The 22105-nt window shown below is 45.5% G+C and overlaps 1 long non-coding RNA gene across 1 annotated transcript; it reads right to left on the bottom strand.

The window, feature by feature from the left end:
* Positions 1-10248: 10248 nt before the first annotated feature.
* Positions 10249-16388, bottom strand: LOC140213550 (uncharacterized). Its single transcript, XR_011890415.1, has 3 exons — positions 16341-16388; positions 11159-11200; positions 10249-10439 (listed from the first exon to the last, which is right to left on the bottom strand). It is a non-coding gene; the product is annotated as an uncharacterized lncRNA (long non-coding RNA).
* Between the last annotated feature and the right edge of the window lie 5717 nt (positions 16389-22105).

The following is a 22105-nucleotide window of genomic DNA, read 5'->3' as shown; positions in this document are numbered from 1 at the left end:
GTGCAGCGGGCTGAACTAGCTTTGCAGCGCAGTACCCCTGCAGGCCGATGCTAACACTGTTTACGTCACCATTTGCCAAGTTATTCCTCGACTCTTGTGACTATATTACTTATTTGTTGAGTGTTGAAATGTGGACTGGCTGTTTTGACCTCTTTGCGCTGTTTCCAAACAACAAATCACAAATTCAAAATGATGTGTTTATGGTCCCTCCTATTTCTCTCAACTTATCATGAATTCCTTCTGTCGTTAGACAGTAATCAATTGTCGATTGCCGGTTTCCCACTTTCATGTGATCGAGCCTTCACACTTAGGCCCTCGATTCACGGCAGCGAAATCATATTGCTCGCAAAGATCTAGCATTGACTTCTGGTTGTTGTCGGTATAGCCATCTAGATCCTGTGTGTGGGCATTCAGGTCACCCAATAGGATAATTCCGGCATCATTCCCGAAACCCCTAATATCGGCATTCAGGCATTCCACTAACTCTTGATTCTCCTCTGTGCAATTAGTTCCTGTCCACTAATGCATTACGCCCAGCGAAGTATTCCTTCCATTCATTGTACATGATAACCAAAGATGCTCTCGACATATTGAAATTACGCTTTTCTGTTTGGCTACCTGATGAATAAGCATTCCAATTCCCTTTCCCTTTCTTCCCGACTTAATTCAGTTACACCCTTCCCAAACATAATTCTCAATCACTGGCGGCTCTTCCGAGTCTCCAAGGTGCGTTTCTCTAACCGCATCGACCCCTATTTGTTCGCTATTTAACATATCCTCAATCTCTACCCACTTTTCCTTTCTTCTGCAGCCCTGCAAGTTTATGTAGCCCATTGCATGGCGAGCTCTCTTTCTGGTTTCCCCCATTTTTTCTTTTATTTACGGCCATGATACTCAGAGGTTCCACTAGGGGACCTTCTTCATTATTACCTCGTCTGGCCTTCTGAGCGCCCGTGGAACCTATAAAAAAAGCAACAGCACGACCAGCAAGTTGCCAGGCCACTGCTCATGCAAGTGTGTAAATAAGGTGGATCCCGTCTTGTTGAAAACCACCACACCTTCTCACCTCCCTGTTTACTTCGATAACCTCGAAACCTTTCTCTCGACTCACTTACCATACAGCCTCATTAGCAGCCACTACGGCTCTTTCTACGAAACTGCAGCGTACAGGCACCTCCGGCACCGTGCACACCACGATCTGCACCTGAGGGGACAGCCGTCTACCCCTTTCCGCAAATGCTGGGCTTGTCATGTCCCTTTCCTATTTAGGACGTCATTTATCGCACCTGCTACTACGACAAGGTTGCGCACGTGGGCATTTTCCGCGAGCTTTGCTTTTGCTCGCTCCGTGACAGAACCCAGTGTGAGCCCTAGAACCGTGCCTACCGCCACTTTTCTATCGCCTTTCACCCTCTCCACAATCGCTTCTGAACAGCCAGCTAGGTTTGAGTCCCCGGCGATAATCACCACTTCACTCTTTCCTACCTCTGCCTGCTTCCCTTTTCCACGTGATTCGGACTTGACAAGGGGCATTGACCCCTGTGCTCCTTCTTTTTTGGGTTGTGGCCTCAAGGTAGGTGCCGCTGTTTCTACCTACCGCCTCCCCACGTTGCTTGCATTCCAAGTTCTTTGGTGACACTCCCTCTTCTGTCACGCCGGGAAACTGCGTTGCATTCGCGCGACCATTCTCGCTCACAATTCGAACCTGTTCAGCTTTTCCTCGGCTGCTTGAAGTCTTTTTTCCAATAGCTACAGCGCATGATGCTCTATATTTAACTCATTTGGAGCTCCTAGACTTGCTTGACGACCTCATCCTGGAAAGTCTAGCATGGACATCACAGTGTCTGCCGATTGACTCGATTCCCTCTCCATTCCCATCCGTCCCCTCGTCTGCCTTGAGGGACCTCCTGCACACTGTACACTTTCCCGGCTTTCTTACCATATATTGTACTGCTTTTTTCTAATACAGATAACGAAGCTTTCAGAGCACGTGCCATGTAGCAAAAACTGATGCGCACAGAATCTAAACCCTTGAAATGCCGCAAAGTAATTCTCACTAATGTTTTACATGCAATCAATGCCGCACAGGCTTAGGATATAACGAATGTCGACACGTGTTCTACTATATGGCCCCGCTCTCACTTTCCTACCAAAGCAATATTCCCGATACCAAAACACACACAGTAAAACCACCAGTAGCTATTCGTGTTGCAACTTCCAAGTTGCTGTTTAAAGGCTATAATGACTTAACGTCCTACTCGGTTGCACGTGGTGAAGCACGGGGCCCGAAAGGACGCTCTGACTATCCTCCAAAACCAAATATACACGAAACACACCGGCGCACACAAAAAATAGGAAAAAAAACTACGCTAATGTTATTTCTAGGCTAGAAAAATTATCAAATCAGAAACGGAAGCAAGCTTAAAGCATCCACACAGAACTCATGATTTCATCGCTGCCACGCAGCTTTGGAAAAACTTGTCCATCCGCCACAAAGTCTCTCCCAGTGGATGGATGGACGGATGGATGTTATGAGCGCCCGCTTTGGAACGGGGCGGTGAGTTGCGCCACCAACCTCTTGCTTTTATACTGCCTTTTCGTGCTCTAAGAAAAAAAAACCAATGAACTCAGACAACCACATTTTCTCACCCCCTATTGCTAACTTTGATTTTTCCTTTGAGTCTCCTTTTTTTCCACCATTTCCATTGCACCACCACCATCAATTATTCCACCAATTTTCTAATTGCCTCTTAATAATCACTATTGCGGACATGTTTACGTTTCCTCTGCTATCGCTGAACCCAAGGGCTTCAAGGAGGGCAGTGGTACCTAAATTATGCGCTGGGCAGATTTGTTCGCATCCTAATAAAACTTGCTCCATCGTCCCCCAAGCTTTACCACAGCAAGCACATTCTTCTTCACTCTTATATCTCGCTTTATAGGTGCGTGTTCTAAGGCATCCCGATCTCGCTTCGAAAAGTAATGAGTTTTTCTTTCAGTTATCACAAATTGTTCCTTTCCTGATTTCGTTTTTTTCCTCTTAAATGGTTCCTCATGACAGGTTTCTTTTCCATTGTCGCCACCCATGAGCTTATTTCGGCCTCTCTGACTTTCCGCTTTACGTTCATTGTTGCTGTATTGCCCACCCTACAGGCCGCATACTTGCTGGTAAGCTTCCTAGTTCTTTTCCTCCACTGTGAATCAATGTTTTTCCTGTACAGATACCTCAACACTCTCCCAGCCCATTTACATTCTTCCATATTCCTCAGTCGTTCTTCATACTCAATTTTACTGCGAGCTTCCCTCACTTCAAAACTAGTTCAGCCCATATCACCCTGTACAGCTTCGTTTGTAGTCTTCCCGTGAACGCCCAATGCGAGCCGACCCACTGACCTTTGGTTCACATCGAGTCCTGATTTTACCCCTGATTTCAAGCAAACAACCAGATTTCTAAAATTAATTTCTGGCAGCATAAAACTTTTCTACATACCCCGGAGCACCTGGTACATATTGTATCCCCATAGCGCTCTGTGCTTCGTTATGGCTGTGTTTCTCTTCCCCTTTGCTGTTATTGATTTTCCTGTGTTTCCATATATCTATTACCTTCGTTTATCCATATACCAAGGTGTTTCTATTCGCCCACCCGAGGTGCTTCCTTGCCCTGCACTGCCACACTTTGTTCACTGTTTTCATTGAATACCATAACACCTGATTTTCTCACACTAACATTCAAACCTAAATTGTTGCCTTTATGTCCACAGATATTAGCCACACGTTGCAAATCACTTTTCTTGCTAGCTAGCAACACAATGTCGCCCGCATAAAACAAACCTGGAAGCTGCTGCTCTACTACTGTACGTACCTGTCAGTATGAGAGATTAAACCCGATATTACTTCCTTCTAGCGCCCTCTCCATCCTCACCAGGTACATCTTCAACAGCAGTGGGGATAAAGGGCCTCCCTACCTCAAGCCCTTGTTGTTATCATCTTTTTTTCTCGCTCCTCCTCCCTTCCCATTCAACGCAAATAGTATTTTCTAGTTAAATCTCTCTCAAAAGCTGTGTACAATCGTGCACACAGCTTCCCCTTCCTGAATATCCGAGAAATGTTGATGTCTACGTTGTCATACGCCCCTGTAATGTTTAAAAAGGCCACATATAATGGTCTGCTTTCTGCACTTGATATTTTGATACAATTCTCCCCACGGTGGAGGCGAGCGCCATCTGGAGGTGTTTCAAGGAATAGGGCACGCCTCTCCTTGGCTTCTGAGATTGGCGCGCGCAAATCTTGGAGGCCATCGCGGCCTTGGAATTTCGTCAACTTGGAAACTTGAAAGTGTCTTGGGAGAGTTCTGCACCGTCCAATGGTGCAGTCTTAGATGCTCGCATGCTATGTTTCATTTACAAAACGGTTTGAATGATGGCAAGTTGAGCGAGAGCCAATGAGAAGCGTCACTGTAAATTGTAATTTTTTATAATGCCATCGAAAAATTTATAATGAACATTGCACAGTACAACCAATCAGCAAGGTTCGAGTAAACGCAGATTTTTTCTTGCAGTAAATCTCGGAATAAACACAGTGGTTGCTTGGAAAGCTCCTCCTGATCAGTACTAACTCAAAAGTATCGAGTACATCGTGAACAAGTAATGGCTTAACGGATTTATAATGTTGTTCTCATGTTCCAGTGGGGCCTGAGGTGTTTGGCAGACGTATCTGGTCGATCTTTAGCTCTATCGCTTCTTCAGCAGTGAAGCCTCTGTCACAGTACCCTTTTTTAGTTAATGTAGTCACAAGAGATAAAATGTGTACTTCAAGGTTTCATATTTTTCTCATTAAAAGTGGCACTAAAAATGTAGTATTTTTAGCCTTCAACTTGTCCACGCCGTGTTCTTTATTGAAAAGTGCTTCTACTATACCATTATCGTGTACTCATTTCTTGCATTGCAGCATTCATCATGCAAGGCTGGACGTTCGGGTTCTTCAGAATACAAAACGCGAAAATCATGTAGTTGGACGTGGCCGTTTGCGTAATATAACTGCTGCTGACAATTTGCCCAATGTCATCCACATAAGAGGTACTCACTTGATTTACTGAGAATCTGGGTGATAAATTTACGGTCTAAAAGATGCGAACGAAAAGGTACACAACAAGCTGCTAAACAGGGTCAAGATCCCATGTTAGGAGGAGGAATAAACTTTATTTATGGAAATGACCGGACGGTGGAATAGTACAAGTTGGGTGGCGTCCCTTGTCCAGGATACCGCTGGCTTGAGCCAATAGCATGGCCATTTTCACCGAACATTACTGGTCTTCAGGGCTCGGGCCTGCCAGTGTGCTTTTTCAGGCACACAGTTCTATCGAGAGGATTAGGCGCAGAGCCCAAAGCGCAATTGTAATTGTACCTCGCAGGATACGTAGCATGCCGTACGGGAATATGCCGAACGATCACTATGGTCTCTCTCTACCTGTCATCTGTGCTTTCCCTTTCCCATTCCCCCGATGTAGGGTAGCCAACCGGAGGTGGTTGTGGTTAACCTCCTGCCTTTGCTTTTCTCTTTCCTCACCCCTATCGCTATGGTCAGCTTAAGATGCAGGAATCGACTGGTCTTCTTACCGAGTTTGTAGTGACTCAGGATGTCGGTATATGTTTTAGGAACGTCGTCGTGAGGGCCTACAGGGTCCCACGAACCGGGCGCGATAACCTAGAAAACGTTATCTCAGGCAGGACGTGAGCCGCTAGATCACCCATCCGGAACTCGTGCTCCGGAGCCCACACAACATATATATCAGCGAAGCTGTATACCTCTACCGTCCAAGGAAATTTTCGTATCATCGGTGTGGTAAGCAGAAAATCCCTATACGTGGGCCGATCCCGAAGATAGTGCTACGGTGGGCGCGCCTGCGGTGGGGGTGAAACAGGCGTCAAGCACTCCCCCACCCGTGGGCCGTTCCAGACGATAGCGCTATAGCGACCCGACCCGTGGCGGAGTTGAAGCAGGCGTTAAGCACTCCCTATACATAGGCCTATCCCGAAGAGAGTGCAATGCCGGGCCGACCCGCGGCGCAGGTGAAGCAGGTGTTAAGCACTCCTCATACGTGGGCCGATCCCAAAGATAGTGCAATAACAGCGCGACCCATGACGGAGGTGAACCAGGCGTTAAGCACTTCGTATACATGCGCCGATCACGAAGATAGTGTAATGTCGGGCCGACCTGCGGCGGAGGTGAAGCACGAATTAAACACTCCACATACGTGGGCCGATCCCGAAGAGAATGCAATGCGGGGACGACCTGCGGTGATAGTGCAGTTCGCCATTAATGGGCCCATGTGCACAGCTTCGCTGGTCATCCTTCTGCACAGAGTGGAAGGGCACTGGTATTTTTTTCTTAAAATTTTCTACTTTCCTGTAAACGGTAATGACTTGTTTGAATATCCGTCCCTTTTGGTAATTTCTGCATGCTGTTTGCGAATTCTTGAGTGTGGTTTGTTCTTCGTCTCGTTGCTTTCCTTACCACCGGGCCTTCACGGTGTCTTCCTGGGAATAGCTGTCTAGAATCTATATGTCTAGAGAATAGATGCCTTTCAGCCTCTTCTCTCTGGCCGTTGATCACGCGGACATTAGGAGCTCCGACTATACCGGGCTGCCGATGAGACCGAGTGGAGGTAGCACTCAGTCCTGTCGATGGCTTCCTTTAGGACGTATTGTTCTTCGCCCGGCGTTCTTGTGCACGCCCATGCGGTCAGGTCGGCCGCGTATATTGCGTGGTGCATACACCTGGCGATTGTCAAGAGGTCAGGCCGTCCCCTCATCGCTATAATAAAAAGCAATTGGGGCATCGCTGACCTCTGAAGGATTCCTTTCTGCGGTATTTTGATCTTGTCAGTCCTGAGGCTCCCACGGCCTATGGTCACCATTCTATCCACCACAAACTCCGGAACGTAGTAGTACGTCCTTCGCTCCCAGTTGGTATGTTGTAGGCGGTTTAACACTGCTTCATGAGAGACGTTGTTGAAGGCCACCTTCACATCAAGTGATACAATTGCACTCTTTGGGCGATTGATGAGGCCGTCTATGATTTGTTCGTTTAGGTGAAGTAGAATGGCCCGGGCGGAGAGGAGAAGCCGGAAACCTAACATAATGTTAGATAGGTGTCTCCCTTCTTCAAAATAGGGGGAGAGTCGGTTGTAGACGATGTGCTCCAAGAGCTTCCCCGTGCCCTACGTGAGGGAGACCGGGTGCAGGTAATGTGGATTGATGGGCTTGACGCATATCAAGATCATCTTTACATCCGTGTGCTTCCAGGAAGCCGGTATATAGCTGGTCTCTCAGCTATCATATATGTACACCAGTAAGCTCATTATTGCCCCATCATCGCGATTACGGAAGTTCTTATTCTTAATTTTGTCCCGTGTGCTGCTAATCTTATTCCAAATGGGCTTAATGAAGGTGCGCGCGTGTTGAAACATATTTGGGCACTAAACTTAGGTGGGATAACAAAGCAAATGAAACAGCCAAAATGCATGCTTATTCCAGAGAGAAAAATAGAACGGGCAGTTCTCTTCTTTAATGGTGGCGGCAGTTCCGTGTATAAATCTTGGAACCGAACTTCTGGCGGTAACAAAGAAAATAAAAAAAACCAAATGGGCATTTTTTGAAGCATAACATCTCCTACAGGACGGTTCAAACACTCGAAAACAGGTGCCTGCATCGAAAACATGTTTTCCAACCATAAGAAGAGGCTTGTGGGCTTTTATGGGTAAGTTTTTTTCGAATGCGTCCGTGGCTTTTCTGGTCATCTTGTGGTGCGAATTTGATATCATCGAATCCGTGAAGACCAGCAGGTTCAGCGGACACCTGATGTTGAGGTGGGCCACCCCTTTTTTGCACTTTATTGGAACCTTTGTGCTCACGCCACGCTGGCCGAGAGCTAGCGTCTGGTAGACCTAGCGTGGCATGGCACCAATGCACGTTGAAGGGGAAGTGCTCCTGGCGGAGGACGTTACTGGACACCTGGGATGGCGCATAGTGTCCAGATGAAAATCTAGAGTTATGACGAAGCCTGGATTGGGTGTTGGCGGTCCACAAAGCGAGATGCCTGAACGAAGAAGCGCAGGGGAACAGCGTGGAGGCTCGGTAATCATGAATCGCATTGTGAAGGCGTCGCGCATGCCACCGATGCCAGAAGAATGCATCAAAATAGTCATTCGCCCACGGGTTTGACTGAATTTGGAGAAAGTTAGCCCTACAGCGGTGGGGAAGGCTATCGTACAGGCGGCAGGCCTCAGTATTGAACAGATTAGGGAATATGTTATCTGCCCTAGCTTTATGCAAAATAGCTTCGTGACTAGTACGCCAGAAAGAAGCAACGGTGAATGAAATGCGAGACTCAGGTCAATCAGAGTGGCTTGTTACCACCCTATGCTATGCTAGGCTATGCATTGTAATATTTTCTCTCCTGCCCACCCCAGTGTAATGCCATTAGGCGCTGTGGCTATGACGAAAATAAAGATATAATTCCGTTTAAGGAAACGATCACGAAGGCATCCTGTCATTCCCAACATTTATTTGATGACATACTTGCCATAACAAATATGTCATATCATTAATATTATGACATATCATTCCTGTTTGTATGCATGCATGTCAAGCCGCACCATGCCGATTCTCTTATGTATCAAACTGAAGAAAAGAGCACGGCACCATCATGACGTAGGAGGATAGATAGATAGATAGATAGATAGATAGATAGATAGATAGATAGATAGATAGATAGATAGATAGATAGATAGATAGATAGATAGATAGATAGATAGATAGATAGATAGATAGATAGATAGATAGATAGATAGATAGATAGATAGATAGATAGATTCACTCAAAGCTCCAACATGGCACATGCGTAACTCGAAAAGATGACGTACCTGTGACGCCTGCCGCAGAAAGGATGTTCCGTATCCGCCGCCAAGGTTTGTGAGTTGTGCGGTGATTAACGCTCCCAAAGTTAGTTCCAGTAGTAAAACATAAATATCCTAGAAAGTGGAATGCAAAATGGTGCCACGGTAGCTCAGTTGGTTAGAGGATCGCACGTGTAATGCGAAGGCGTGGGATGGTTCCCCTCCTGCGGCAAGTTGTTTTTTCATCCACTTTTATTGCCATTATTTTCCATTTCTTTATTTCAGGCAGTATGTACAAGTAATATACCCTATGCTGTGATTGGTGCATATCTTGGTTGAGTTCTCATGATATGATTAAATGAAATCGGCCCTTCGGTTAACTCCTTTCTTCTCGTTCGAAAGGTTAGATGTAAGAAAGCTGTGCAGATACCTAAAAACTATCGCTGTAAAGTGAGTCAAATATATATGTATTAGAAGAATTATACCGTAACATGAAGTGCTATGGACATAAAATATATGCTACGAAGGGGGATGTAACAAAATGTTTCAGTGTGTTTAGGACTACTGCCTCACTAGGACCCGTTGAACTCAAGGAACTAGAGGCCCATGTTCTATGAAATACTGCTGTCGCAGCATGGGCCTCTAGTGAGAACAGGTGCTACGAATATCTTGGATTTACAACTGGGCACGAATCAACAGAACTTATGAACATTTTGCAAAAACTAGCGTTCTCCAGTACCTTGCAGTGTGGAACCAGTGCTTTCTTTTCTTTCTTTTTTTTTTTGACACTGGATCGCACCAGGGACCCTCAAACTGGCTTGGAGTCATTAGGACACCGGTAAGGTTGTTGAAAAAGAGCTGGATCACACCTGGCGGGACTGTGGTTTCACGGCGTGGATACTGCGGCGAAATACTTAGTGCTGTAAACGCACTGGTTCTTCCTTCAATTCGCTGGCACGTACTGGAAACTGAACGGGTAGCATTTTCGCCGCACAGGTTCAATTGCGTAAATAGTACGCTCTGTTGCATAACAAATGCTTGGTACAGTTTTATCGCGACCCAGTAGTCTGCTGTTCTAAATAACCCTATATATAAAAAATGTTCACTAAGGTGCAACCAGTGCATCGCACACGAGCATTCTTGCATTTCGCCCCCATCGAAAGGCGACTGCCGCATCCGCGATGCAACTATCGACCTCACGCTCAGCAGAGCAAAGCCTAGCCACTGCGTTACCGCAGCAAGTGCATAGCGCTATAGTAATTCGTTTCAGCTTGCATTACTGAAATGCTGTCTCTCGCGCTGTGCGCTGTTGGTCGTTGCTGCCCCTAAAACGTTGTGCAAAAACAGGGCAAACATTTATTGAGAATAATTCAAACACACTGACGACGTAACGACACAATTTTTGTGTGGTTTGCGAGGATATATTGACGCAAGACCAAGCTGTTGTGGATGAGAGCATTCCTGGCGCCGAAGATGGAAGGGATCAGCCTCGCATCAAGTAAGGCTGGTCTTGGCGTGGCGGCACAAGCTTCAGCCAACAAGGCTGCAAAACGAGGAAAAAGGAGAATGCACCATTCACTCCGAGAAATCACATGTTTACCTCAATACGTACGTGAAAGAATATGCATATATATAGGAAGCGGAGGGGATCTATGTCAGTAAATTTTTAAGGTTCAATATGCATTACGAGAGCTATTTGTTTCTGGTCTAATTTTGTTGTCGCGAGCAGAGTGCTCTCAATAAACTGCCACCAGTCATGTTTGCTGTAACATTTATGGTCGCTTGGGCCCTGAGCAGGTATTTCACAGCTGCACAATCAGTACAAATAATATTAAAAAATTTCGCTAAGTTATTTGTTCTACTCGCTTTTTAAATTAATTCGAGCAGCCTATTTTTGATGTTGGCCAGCGTGCGCAAAGCGAACGAAAGAATTTCATCGATGGACACGAAGTATTACACACCTTTAACGTAAACAAAGGATGCGATTTCTTGTCTCATTTACCAGAAAACTGCATAAGAAAACAGATAGATCATCAGCTAAGTGTTTGGAAAGGCCATGAGTTGTGAGAACTTTTTCACAAGCTAATTTATGCCAACTTAATCATGCAGTATAGTATTTATAGCGTAGCACACTACAAACAGAGTCGTGTACATGCGTGAGATGCGCATCCTCAGCCCATAATACAATATTTTACGTCAAGCATAAGACACACCGTGCAAATGTTAATATTGAACAACCTTACTGCAACAGTATCAACGTACCAGCATCCATTGATAGAAGACTGGCCTGAAGGAGCAAGTATCCTGCAGGACACGCGTGAACAAATGCAATCTATCAGTCACATTTAGCACATGCTTCCAAAAGCCTAGCTTACGCCAAAGGCACCTTTGCTACTGTTAGCCTCGCCCTGGTTAGCACGACGAGTCGTCTTGCGAGGGAGAGAACGGTCGCTCGGTCACTCAATCGTTTCGGGAAGGCGAGGTAGGGCGCCGAGGTAAAGGAAGCGTGCTCTAGATCACCACACAACCCATGATTCTCGGCCTATGCCCAGTCTGGGCCCGGTACTTGTATAATTTTACCCGTCCGAGCCCAGCACAATCGGTTAAAAGGGCCCAGCGCTAGCCGGAAAAGAAGTAAGCCTACTCAACCAGGCCCGGCCCGACCACACGCCAGTACCAACCGGGATCCGAACGTACCGTCGAGAGCAAGGTGTTTCAAATAGGAATAATCGATGTTTCGTTGGCGCATGCTTCTAAACAAGTGCTTTAACCTTGAGTAAATTATTTTACAAAAGGGTCTCAGGTTGGAGAAAGATAGCCGGGCACATCGTACGAGTTACGTTTATTTAGGTGTGGCACACTGTAATAATTTTCTGTAAGCACAGCGCTCGAAATCTTCAAGAGAGTCTCGGAGATTTTTTTACCATATAACTCATTGATACGACATGTAACCACGATTTACAGATCTCGCGTAACCGTGTGTCGGGGAGGCGCGGAAGAGAGTAAGTGGGACAGTCGCCTAGGAACTCTTTCATTCGTTCGTTCGTTGGTTCGTTCGTTCATTCGTTCGTTCATTCGTTCGTTGGTTCGTTCGTTCGTTCGTTCGTTCGTTCGTTCGTTCGTTCGTTCGTTCGTTCGTTCGTTCGTTCGTTCGTCCGTCCGTCCGTCCGTCCGTTCATTCGTTCGTGCGTTCGTTCGTTCGTTCGTTCGTTCGTTCGTTCGTTCGTTCGTTCGTTCGTTCGTTCGTTCGTTCGTTCGTTCGTTCGTGCTGTTCGCTTACATTCACAATCCTAGTCGATGGTTTCCGCATTATTTTGAAGTGAATACCATTTTTTTTTCTTTCGCCATTTTGACGGTAGGTCGATAGTACAACGGTGGTCAGACATGGAGAAGGATGTGCAAGCAAACACGCCAATGGAAAGAATGCATCCTCTTGTGTAACCGACTTACCATGACGAGTGGCGGGGGGGGGGGGTGGAAGAGGTGAAGGGTGGTCGTGCGTGAGTTTTTACATAACGGTGGCCCGGCGAGGACAGGGGAAGCACTGTCACCCTCCCCGTTCGTCAAGGAACAGCGAGGTAGAGGGAATGCGCTCTGGAGCAAGCCACTGGTAGGGAGGAACAAGAGGAAGCAGGAGGGCAGGCTGCTGCTGGCTCATTCGTCGGACGTCCCACTGGCCGCCCAGCAGCGGAGCCCGTCGTGGACCATGCGGCTGACAAAAAATCTACACCGGATTCTCGGCCACAAAAATACACTACAAAGCGGATGATTGTTCCGACGCAGGCTGTTGGCGGTAACGCCGACATGCCGAAGAGAGCAAGAAGTGCTTGCCTTTGCTCTTCGCGGCTACACCGAAGAAACACCGGGAAGGCGAGAGGGAGCAATAACTTCATTGAAAAATTGGGCCCTATCACGTAGAACTATTCCGATATGTTTTTATTCTAATCTCCTGACGTCAAATTTGCGTAACCGCCGACACAAGCATCGGGCGGTGACTAGCAGGGTTGTCTGACCAGACCAATCAAACGCTCTCCTCGATCATAGGCGGTCACTTTTGTTTGCTTGAAAAACGAATAGCATTGCCTACACTGAGCGGCTTGTCTTATCTGATTGGATGACAAGAGGTGAGGAGCCCACTAAAGTGGAGAGGGATGCGATAGGGCAGAGCCAGTGCACTGAAGATCGATAACCGGATGAAAAGGGTTGTGCGGACGCCTGCGATTGGTCTGCTTTCCCTTACTTAGCTTGCAATGGCTGGTCGAAAATCGCGGCGGCATGCAACGAAAGCTTAAGAATGACACTAAAAAGGATCCTCAGCAAGGAGCTTTGGTAGAACGAGGTCGTAAAGGTGCCGAAAGTGTTCGAAAACATGGCCACGCAGAAAGCTTTATTATAGGCAAATAAGCCCATGCTCCCCGGCATATTCAAGTAGCCAGTGCCTGAGTGATCAGCGGCAGCCATCTTTTATTCCTTTCAGAACGGGGCAGCCTGCGGCTATTGAGAAAAAAAATTCAGTTTCCTTTGGCATATTAATGCAATCTTTAACGCGTACACGTCACTTTCACGTGGGGAGTTTTCGCGGTTGTGTGACGTCGCGTGACAGGGAGGTGAAGTGGGTGCAGCCTGGAAACTGTTGACCAATAGCCGAGGGCGAAGGGGGAAAAGGAGTCGAATCAGAAATAACTCGGTGAGACCATGCATAATCAGTGTACACTGGTTATATCAGATGGGGAACTATCGCGGTTATCGAGACGTCGTGTGACAGAGAGGCGAAGTGGGGGTGGTCCAAGAAGGTTTTTGACCAATCTCGTAAAGCTGATTGCACAATTGGAATAGATAAGTTTGCAATAGCTTTACGTTATAGCGCCCAATGATTGTGCTTACTTACTGCTGGTTGACCCCTTCTTTCAGGGCCCCACTGTCTATTGCGGGTCGCCGGCACTGGTCTAGGGCCACCAATGGGCGAGAGAAGGTGCAGAGAGGAAGAGGGCGGGCTCTCAGTTTACGGAGTTGCCGGGATGAGGGGCCAGGAGGGTCGAGAAGATGATCGCTCGCATGTTTGTTCTTCGTTCGATCGGTCTATTCACTTACGTTGACAATAATCATTGATGGCTTCTGTATATCTTTTCATACTGCAGAATTTTTAATATTCCTGCCTATTTTTTTATCACCATCCTTGAGCATTTGCTTTTTTTTACTTTCTCTTTTTGTGTTACATATGTTTAGTCTAGATGCTCGTTAACCATGTTTTATAACGTAATCATGTGAACTAACTTTATATGAATACATACCACATTGTCGAACTGCCACGCTGTCTAATAAGAGTAGCAGTATTGGAAATAAAATAAATTGCACTAGTAATTGTATCCTTTCGCAGACCTGGTAGTGTTAATTGGAGCGGAACTACAAGTTAAAAGGCATACTTCTGAAACGTGGTGGTAAGCACAGGATGTCAAAGGAAGCACAAATTAGGCAGATGTGATTGTCTGGCTATCGTAAGTTTTGTAATTACAATTTGTCAGTGAAACTCTTTATTAGGAACTTATTTAGAAATATTCGGGTCAATATTCATTCTGGTAGATAAGCGCGCATATTGCTGCGTTCGGGAATCGCTCTTTGCGATATGTCGCATCATATAATTAATATTACTCCTTATGGTATAGATAAGGTGTTTGCTGAAAGACACGACATTTGCAAATATTTACAAGTCCGACAAAATTGTGAAGGAACTAGAACAATTCTTCTATAATCAGTTAAAATGTCCAATTATTTAGAGCACGATTTGCCATATCTTAGTGTAGGAGAGAAGGTAGACAAATATATTTCACATTTGAGACATTCCTGTCAGTATACACAAAGGTACTTAAAGCAGGCTTCCGTTCATTTTATTGCTCCAGAACAGAGGAAGACGGAAATGATTTCGTACTTGGTGAAAGCCTTGATTGCAATGCCGTCCACAGGAAATAGGGTATAAATTCTAAATTATTTGTTTTCTCGCGTATAATTGAAGAATATACATTGGCGTGATTACAGCTCACAATTACTCGTGGCATGTTTTTGATAGAAACCTCCTTTGTTTTTGACGATGTTACAGTGTTCCACCTTCTACCGGCCCTCCTCCCAGCCTTACTTTTTCTTTCAGCCTGAATTTCAGGTTCACTTTGACCCTTTAGAAAATGCAACATTGGTTCTTCACGTGCATATACACTTTTCTTTACTGTCCCCTTAGGGTATCAACACGTGTGCTTCTAAATGTTTAATTTATAAAATATTAAATAAAATCGCGCATTATTCGCGCCTACATCACATATATTACTTATTTCTGGTATAAACAACTAAGCAATTATAACACGTGTAAACTTCAGGAGCTTCACTACTATAGATCTGCAACCGTAATGTATAGTTACCACGAATTTGATATAATATTTTACACTCGAGCTTTATATGGCTAGGGTACCATAGAATTTTCGTGTTCGCACACAAAAATATTGTCATTAATGGCCCATGCCTTCGCAAGCAAGCAAAAAATGCAATGGTTCCTAGCCCCGTAAGCTGAGGCTACCTGCACTGAGCAAAGTGAAGCGAACATTGTTTACATTCTCTGTAATCACGCATACAACATGCAGAACAGCAGGTCAGAAACTGTCATCCTAAGTGGCACCTACCTACGTAAGCCACCGAAAAATCCAAGCGCTCACAGCGTCGCAAAGTTCATGGTTATGCTCTTTGCGTGGGTTATTTGCGATGACACAATCCCTGTGGCCGTTCTCAGTGATTCCAATGTTGATGTATCGGTATGGAAGAGGGAGTGGTTTACGCATTTCATGTTGCCGACACTTCCCTTACGGGCGCTCTCAGAAGAAAAGATCCTTGGACACTGGCCTATGCGTTCTTGCGTGCAAAATGCCACAGAAGACCTGCTGCGTTTCTTGAAGGACACTGGATTACATTAACGCTTGTGACAGTGGAGATTCCTCTGCGACTTACTGTGAATGTATAACTATTAGTTTTCTTTTCTTTCCTTATCTGTTCTTCTCTTTTCCCTTCCCATAGTGTAGGGTAGCTAACGAGGCACGTCCTTCGTTAACCTCCCTACATTTCCCTGTTCGTTTCTCTCTCTCTCTATCTCGCTTAGGGCGTACGTGCACCGATTAGACATTATCCACGAAACTGTTTGCGGTTGCGTGTATACCGATCAGTGTATACCATAGTGACCTCAAAGCCATTGTGGCCGTCATTACTAAGTGACAAGGAGTATCCAAAAAAGTCGCTCTCACAATTTTTCTTACTGCAATGGTAACAGTTCCGCCGGTCTTCCACTTTCACAGGGCGGAATGGCCTTGACTTTTTTTTTTGCGGTGAAATTTTTACTCGCATTTCTCGCTGGCATTTCGCCAAAGTGCAACAAAAAAGTGGATAAAATAAATTTGAATGAAAAGATTACCTGAAATTTTCTGCTGCCAAGCCACCATAGAGCAACGTACAGCTCCTGCAAAATGCGTGTAGAGCTTGGGATAATAGCGGTGACAAAAATCTGCATGTCCCTCCTTCAAGAAAGTCATGCACGTTTTGCAATTTGGAACTTCACTAGCGTTTTAATTAAGCGGCGTTGTGTCAGTAGATGAGTACAACGCTAAAACGTACTTTAATGGCTCAGTCAATACTTTCAGAGAAAAAAATAGAAATTTTACCTACAAGGAAATTTCATAAATGCAGATTTGCGTTTTAGGCACTACATATCTGACGCTGATCACTGAATTTCTTTGGGTTAACACGCTGGTCACAGAATGCGAACACGGAGGAAGACCCCCAAGCAGATACTACTCACTTAGGCACCGCACAAATCAATATGCAAGAAAAACTAAAGAGACACTTATTTCGTTCAACGCGCAACACTACAGAGAACTAGACTGCTCATTTCATATGTGCAGTAGTCCTAAGCAAGCGCATATTCGCTTTCTTGAAACAGCACGCTGCAACAAACAAAGGGCCGCATTTTTTTATTGCGATAGAAATTACATGGACGTTCCAAGCTCAACTCTGCTGACGCCATCGTCGTCGTCGCCGTCACCCTTATGTTCCGCTTGAAGTACAAACACGATAACACTGCTGCCGCGTACCGTGCTCTATATGCGCGAGTGAGAGCTGGAGAGGGTCAGCCTACGATCGTGGCTCAATAGCGCGTGCGCGAGGGAGAGAGGTGGAGCGGACGCGCGCCGTCTTCTGTCGCGAGCGAGATACAGAGGGAGGAGAGTGAGGGGGGAGGACATTCTACTCTGGCGGCTGCTGCTTACCGCGCGGTCGCGCGGGCACCATATTTTGCGAGCGATCTGCGACACGGACACGTGCGCGCCCGCGCAGGCCTGACCTAAAGAGCGATCTGTAATGTGGACAAAGTGCGAGGAGTGCCGGAAGCTTCGTATGCGCTGTGCTTTAGACGTTTAGCTCGCGTTTCAGAGAGAGACAGCACGAAGGTCAATTCGCTCCCTGCTTCTGCACTCCAGCGTTTCGACAGCGATTTTCTGCGGTCATCGAGCGAGACGTTTTCATGTTTACCTGTGCGCACCAGACACCCTGCTTATTATTTATTTAGTAAGCGAAAGTTGGCATGTTCATACGGCCGATAATACTAACATCTTTACTTCGTATCACCATCATCATCATCATCATCATCATCATCAGCCTGGTTACGCCCACTGCAGGGCAAAGGCCTCTCCGGTACTTCACCAAATACCTCGGTCATGTGCTAATTGTGGCCTTGTTGTCCCTGCAAACGTCTTAATCTCATCAGCTCACCTAAATTTCTGCCGCCCCCTGCTATGCTTCCCTTCCCTTGGAATCGAGTCCATAACCCTAAATGACCATGAGTTGTCTTCCTTCCTCATTACATGTCCTGCCCATGCCCATTTCTCTTTCTTGATTTCAACTAAGATGTCAATAACACGCGTTTGTTCCCTCAACAATCTGCTCTTTTCTTATCCCTTTATAATACACCCGTCATTCTTCTTTCCATAGGTCGTTGCGTCGTCCTAAATTTAATTAACTATGATAAGATTTAGGTGGCTGCGTTCTTTAAACCATATATGCTTGTCTTTTCGCTACCAGCTGAACTTCAATAAATATCAACTATTGGAAAAAATGCCATTTATGAAATCTTTACCTATGACGCTCGAGAACAACAGCGACCTCTTTTTCTAATCGTTCGGTACATGAAAGCGCAAGATCAGTCATTCAATACACGGGAAGAAAATCGCACGAAGCAATATTTTTTTTAAATCTACAAGTGTCAGAAATATTTTGACGAGAAACACAGGTCCGGATAAAGCGATAAAGAGGATAAAGTTGCGCATCCAAAGCCACGACATGAATTTCATTTGAAAATATGTTTGTTACCAGAATCATTTTTTACTACTGCGCTATAGTGTAAAGGGAGGAGGAGGAGACAAAATAGAGGAAAATACTTGTAAATTAGCCAGTTTGCCTACAGGATGGCTACACTGTGCTGTGCACCGATGTAAAAAGAATAAATAATTATAGTCGGACAACAATTAGGAGAGAAAAAAAATCGCAAGGCAAAGTCGATCGCGCACTTCGAAAGTCCTTACTTAAGCATCGGAGCAGCGCATTTACCCTCTCAAGTCCGCACCGGTGTCCTAGGACTCTTTGGGCGCTTGTCTAGTTTGTCAAATACAGCCGCGAGTACTTCTCTTGTCACGACGCAACGGGGACACCAAGAGAGGAGGTGGCTGATCGTCTTCTCGCAGCTGCTTCTCTCCTAAGCAGGGCTGTCGGCCATTCGGAAGAAATAGCAGTTTGGGTATGCCACGGTCAGCTAGCTACAGGTGCCGCAGTAGGTTTGGAGAAAGCCGCCTAAGATAGCGTGACTGCTATCTTAAAAGAAGTAACGAACTCCATTAGCGCATCTCTTGTAATATTACTCAGCTTCTTCCATATTTCGTGATGAAATAAATAATCATGTGAGTCCATGTGAGTCAGTGTCACGTACAGTCACTGGCGTCATGTATAGGATGCCACCCCACATGATGTGAAGCACTAGGGTATTACAGCGCATTGTAAGGGCATACTTGAGTAGCAATGTTCAAAATGCCGAAGCATCGACTACGATCACAACTTTGTAAACAGCATTACGAAGTAACCAACCAACCCTTATAACCAACCCTCATATATAGCTTTCATTGATTACGAGAAAGCATTTGATTCAGTCAAAACCTCAGCAGTCATGGATGCTTTACGGAATCAGGGTGTAGACGAGCCGTATGTAAAAATACTGAAAGATATATATAGCGGCTCCACAGCCACCGCAGTCTTCCAAAAAGAAAGCAACAAAATCCCAATAAAGAAAGGCGTCAGGCAGGGCGATACGATCTCTCCAATGCTATTCACAGCGTGTTTACAGGAGGTATTCAGGGACTTTGATTTGGAAGAATTGGGGATAATGGAGAATACCTTAGTAACTTGCGATTCGCTGATGATATTGCCTTGCTTAGTAACTCAGGGGACCAATTGCAATGCATGCTCACTGACCTGGACAGGCAAAGCAGAAGGGTAGGTCTAAAAAATTAATCTGCACAAACTAAAATAATGTTTACCAGTCTCGGAAGAGAACAGCAGTTTACGATAGGTAGCGAGACACTGGAAGTGGTAAGGGAATAAATCTACTTAGGGCAGGTAGTGACCATGGATCCGGATCATGGGGCTGAAATAATCAGAAGCATAAGAATGGGCTGGGGTGCGTTTGGCAGGCATTCTCAGATCATTAACAGTAGGTTGCCATTTTCCCTCAAGAGAAAACTGTATAACTGCTGTGTATTACCAGTACTCACGTACGGGGCAGAAACCTGGAAGCTTACGAAAAGGGTTCTCCTTAACTTATTCGAGTAATTTGACCTGGATGACATGGATGAGTTCATGCAACAGTCTTAGATGTATATGGTACAAGTAGTTTCATGGCTAGAATTACCTAGAATCTATCGAAAGCACTTACCTGTCATAAATTCACACGCTTATCATTGTTACGGTGTAGTTACCGGGAGTTAAGGTTTATGTACGGGAAACTGTATCGACGTGTTTTCACAGCGCAAAAGACGAGGACTGAAGGAAGAACGCAATACAGCGCCTGTGTTGTGTTCTTCCTTCGATCCTCGTTTCTTGCGCTGTGCAAACATGTCGATATTCAGTCACCAACTCGCCAAAGTTTCCACATTATCAAGGGAACCTGTAGATTACACATTCTTTCTTTTATGGTTTGTGCCGTACATTTGGTATGTGCAATTTGCTACTTTGATGTACTTTTATGTAGTGTATTTCGTTTGCGATGCTACCTAGATTGTAGGGGCTCCAGCTTTGTCAAGCTGTTTAGGACAGCTTTTTCTCCAGCTCATCTGTTTTTGTTTTTGTTTCGAGATGATAATAAACAATATGATTATTATTGGTAATATTATTATTGTTGATCTTGTTCTTGTTCTTATTCACTAGAGAATTTCCTACGATGATATTGTTAACAGGTGACGTCAGGCACTGGACTGTCGCCTTTCCGGAGAAGTATGGCGAAAGACTACTTCTGCTTCGGGTACCTCGATGCAACGACTTGTAGCGAGCACAATGATCGAGGTCGTACCCGTAAGCGCTACGTCTAAAACATAGGAACAAAATCCAGTGTATTGCTCCAACTATCCCTAAAGACAGAGATAGTGTGACCGAGCAGCTCCCTGTAACACCACCGACAAGGGATGTGCAGTCGTTGCGTTGCGTGTTCTTAGCGAATTGGCAAAGTATTTATTTTATTGCAAGTTACCCATACACTGAAACAGCACAGGCGATTGAATCCTTCGAACCGCCTTTTTTTTACATCCCTTCAAATCATGCCCTGTTCGACGAGATAACGCAAAGTGGAGTTTCTTGGCTCTCATCTAGAAATCAGATGCTCTGTTTCCTGACTGATCGCAGGCGAAACATCTGTGTTAAGACTTGGTAGAAGAACGCCCATCTTTCTCTTTAAAACTTTAGTTTCTTGACTTCTAGAAAAACAAGAAGTTTGGCTGCCGTTCGGCCTTTAAAACGGTATCAGCAGTTTCTGCCATTTCATCAAAGGTGTTGCACTTCTGCTACTGTTAGAAAAGCGCCAGCCGACCATTACAGTTACTCAAGCACTGCTCAGATACAATAAAGTTGCGCAGGAACGCGAACTCTTTTTCCATTTACATTTCCAGCCAAGGGTCAAAGAAGCTTGCATATTCTGGCGAACTATTTGCCAGTTTCGCCGTCCTGCGGTTTGCTTTGTCAAAAACGTTCTCGATAGCCTTCAGCTGTGCAACGAAACCGGTAAAACATGGTCATTTCTGCGTTGTGGTAACCCATGGAGTCTTCGGGTGACAGTGGGCTGAGTTTCAGCCATATTCCACCGAGGCACAAACTGACCGCTGTCGCCCACTTCCCCTCAGACCACTCTGTGCGCTCGAACATTTGCAAATACGCATCCAAGTTGCCACAAATCATGTTGAAGAAAGGGCATAAGGTTGTGAGAATTTGTGAAGTTCGGCTGACCGAGATTTATTTCAGGCCTCAAGTAGCACGGGTGTTCGTTCTCTGCTGCCCTAAACATCGGCCAGTCAAAGCCGCAGTTTAAGAGCGCTCTCTTCCATCCCTAGACGTTCCCCTGTCGTTTAATTGTGGCGACCTGTTCTTCGCGCACCTTAATGGATTCCTTGTGAACCCGTTCTAACTGTCCGTCCAACCACGTGCTTAACTCGGCCCCTCAAGTCCCACACGTTCTGCCAGCGTTACAAGGTCTTGTTGACCCACCTTCAGTATAAATGTTTCGCCTCGGTGCAAGCAGCTTCGTCCTGTTGCCGCTGACGCCAGCTGTGAGGAAGAACTCGTGGAATCACGGAAGCTGAGGCGAAACCTTCTTTGCCGAGAGAAACGAGGCCATTTTCCTTTTGATTGAATATACTTAAATAAAGGATGAAAAAAGGTAAAATAACCGCGCTAGATGAACACTAGGCATCATATTTTAGTACTTCACGCATGTAAAATACTACGCAACAAATAAACTTTCCGGAGTACGCACTGGTCCTGGAAAACCAACAAAAGGTGCAGTGCTACACATTTTCATGTTCTAAGTGCAGCGGAACATGACCTTTAGAGAAGTCGCGAGGCAGGTGTAGTTGCTAGGCAGCAGCTTGACTT

Source organism: Dermacentor andersoni, chromosome 10 (genome assembly GCF_023375885.2).
Source record: "Dermacentor andersoni chromosome 10, qqDerAnde1_hic_scaffold, whole genome shotgun sequence".
Classification (NCBI taxonomy): domain Eukaryota; kingdom Metazoa; phylum Arthropoda; class Arachnida; order Ixodida; family Ixodidae; genus Dermacentor; species Dermacentor andersoni.
Note: the sequence above shows the minus strand (reverse complement) of the source record. Positions and strands in the feature narration are given on the sequence as shown.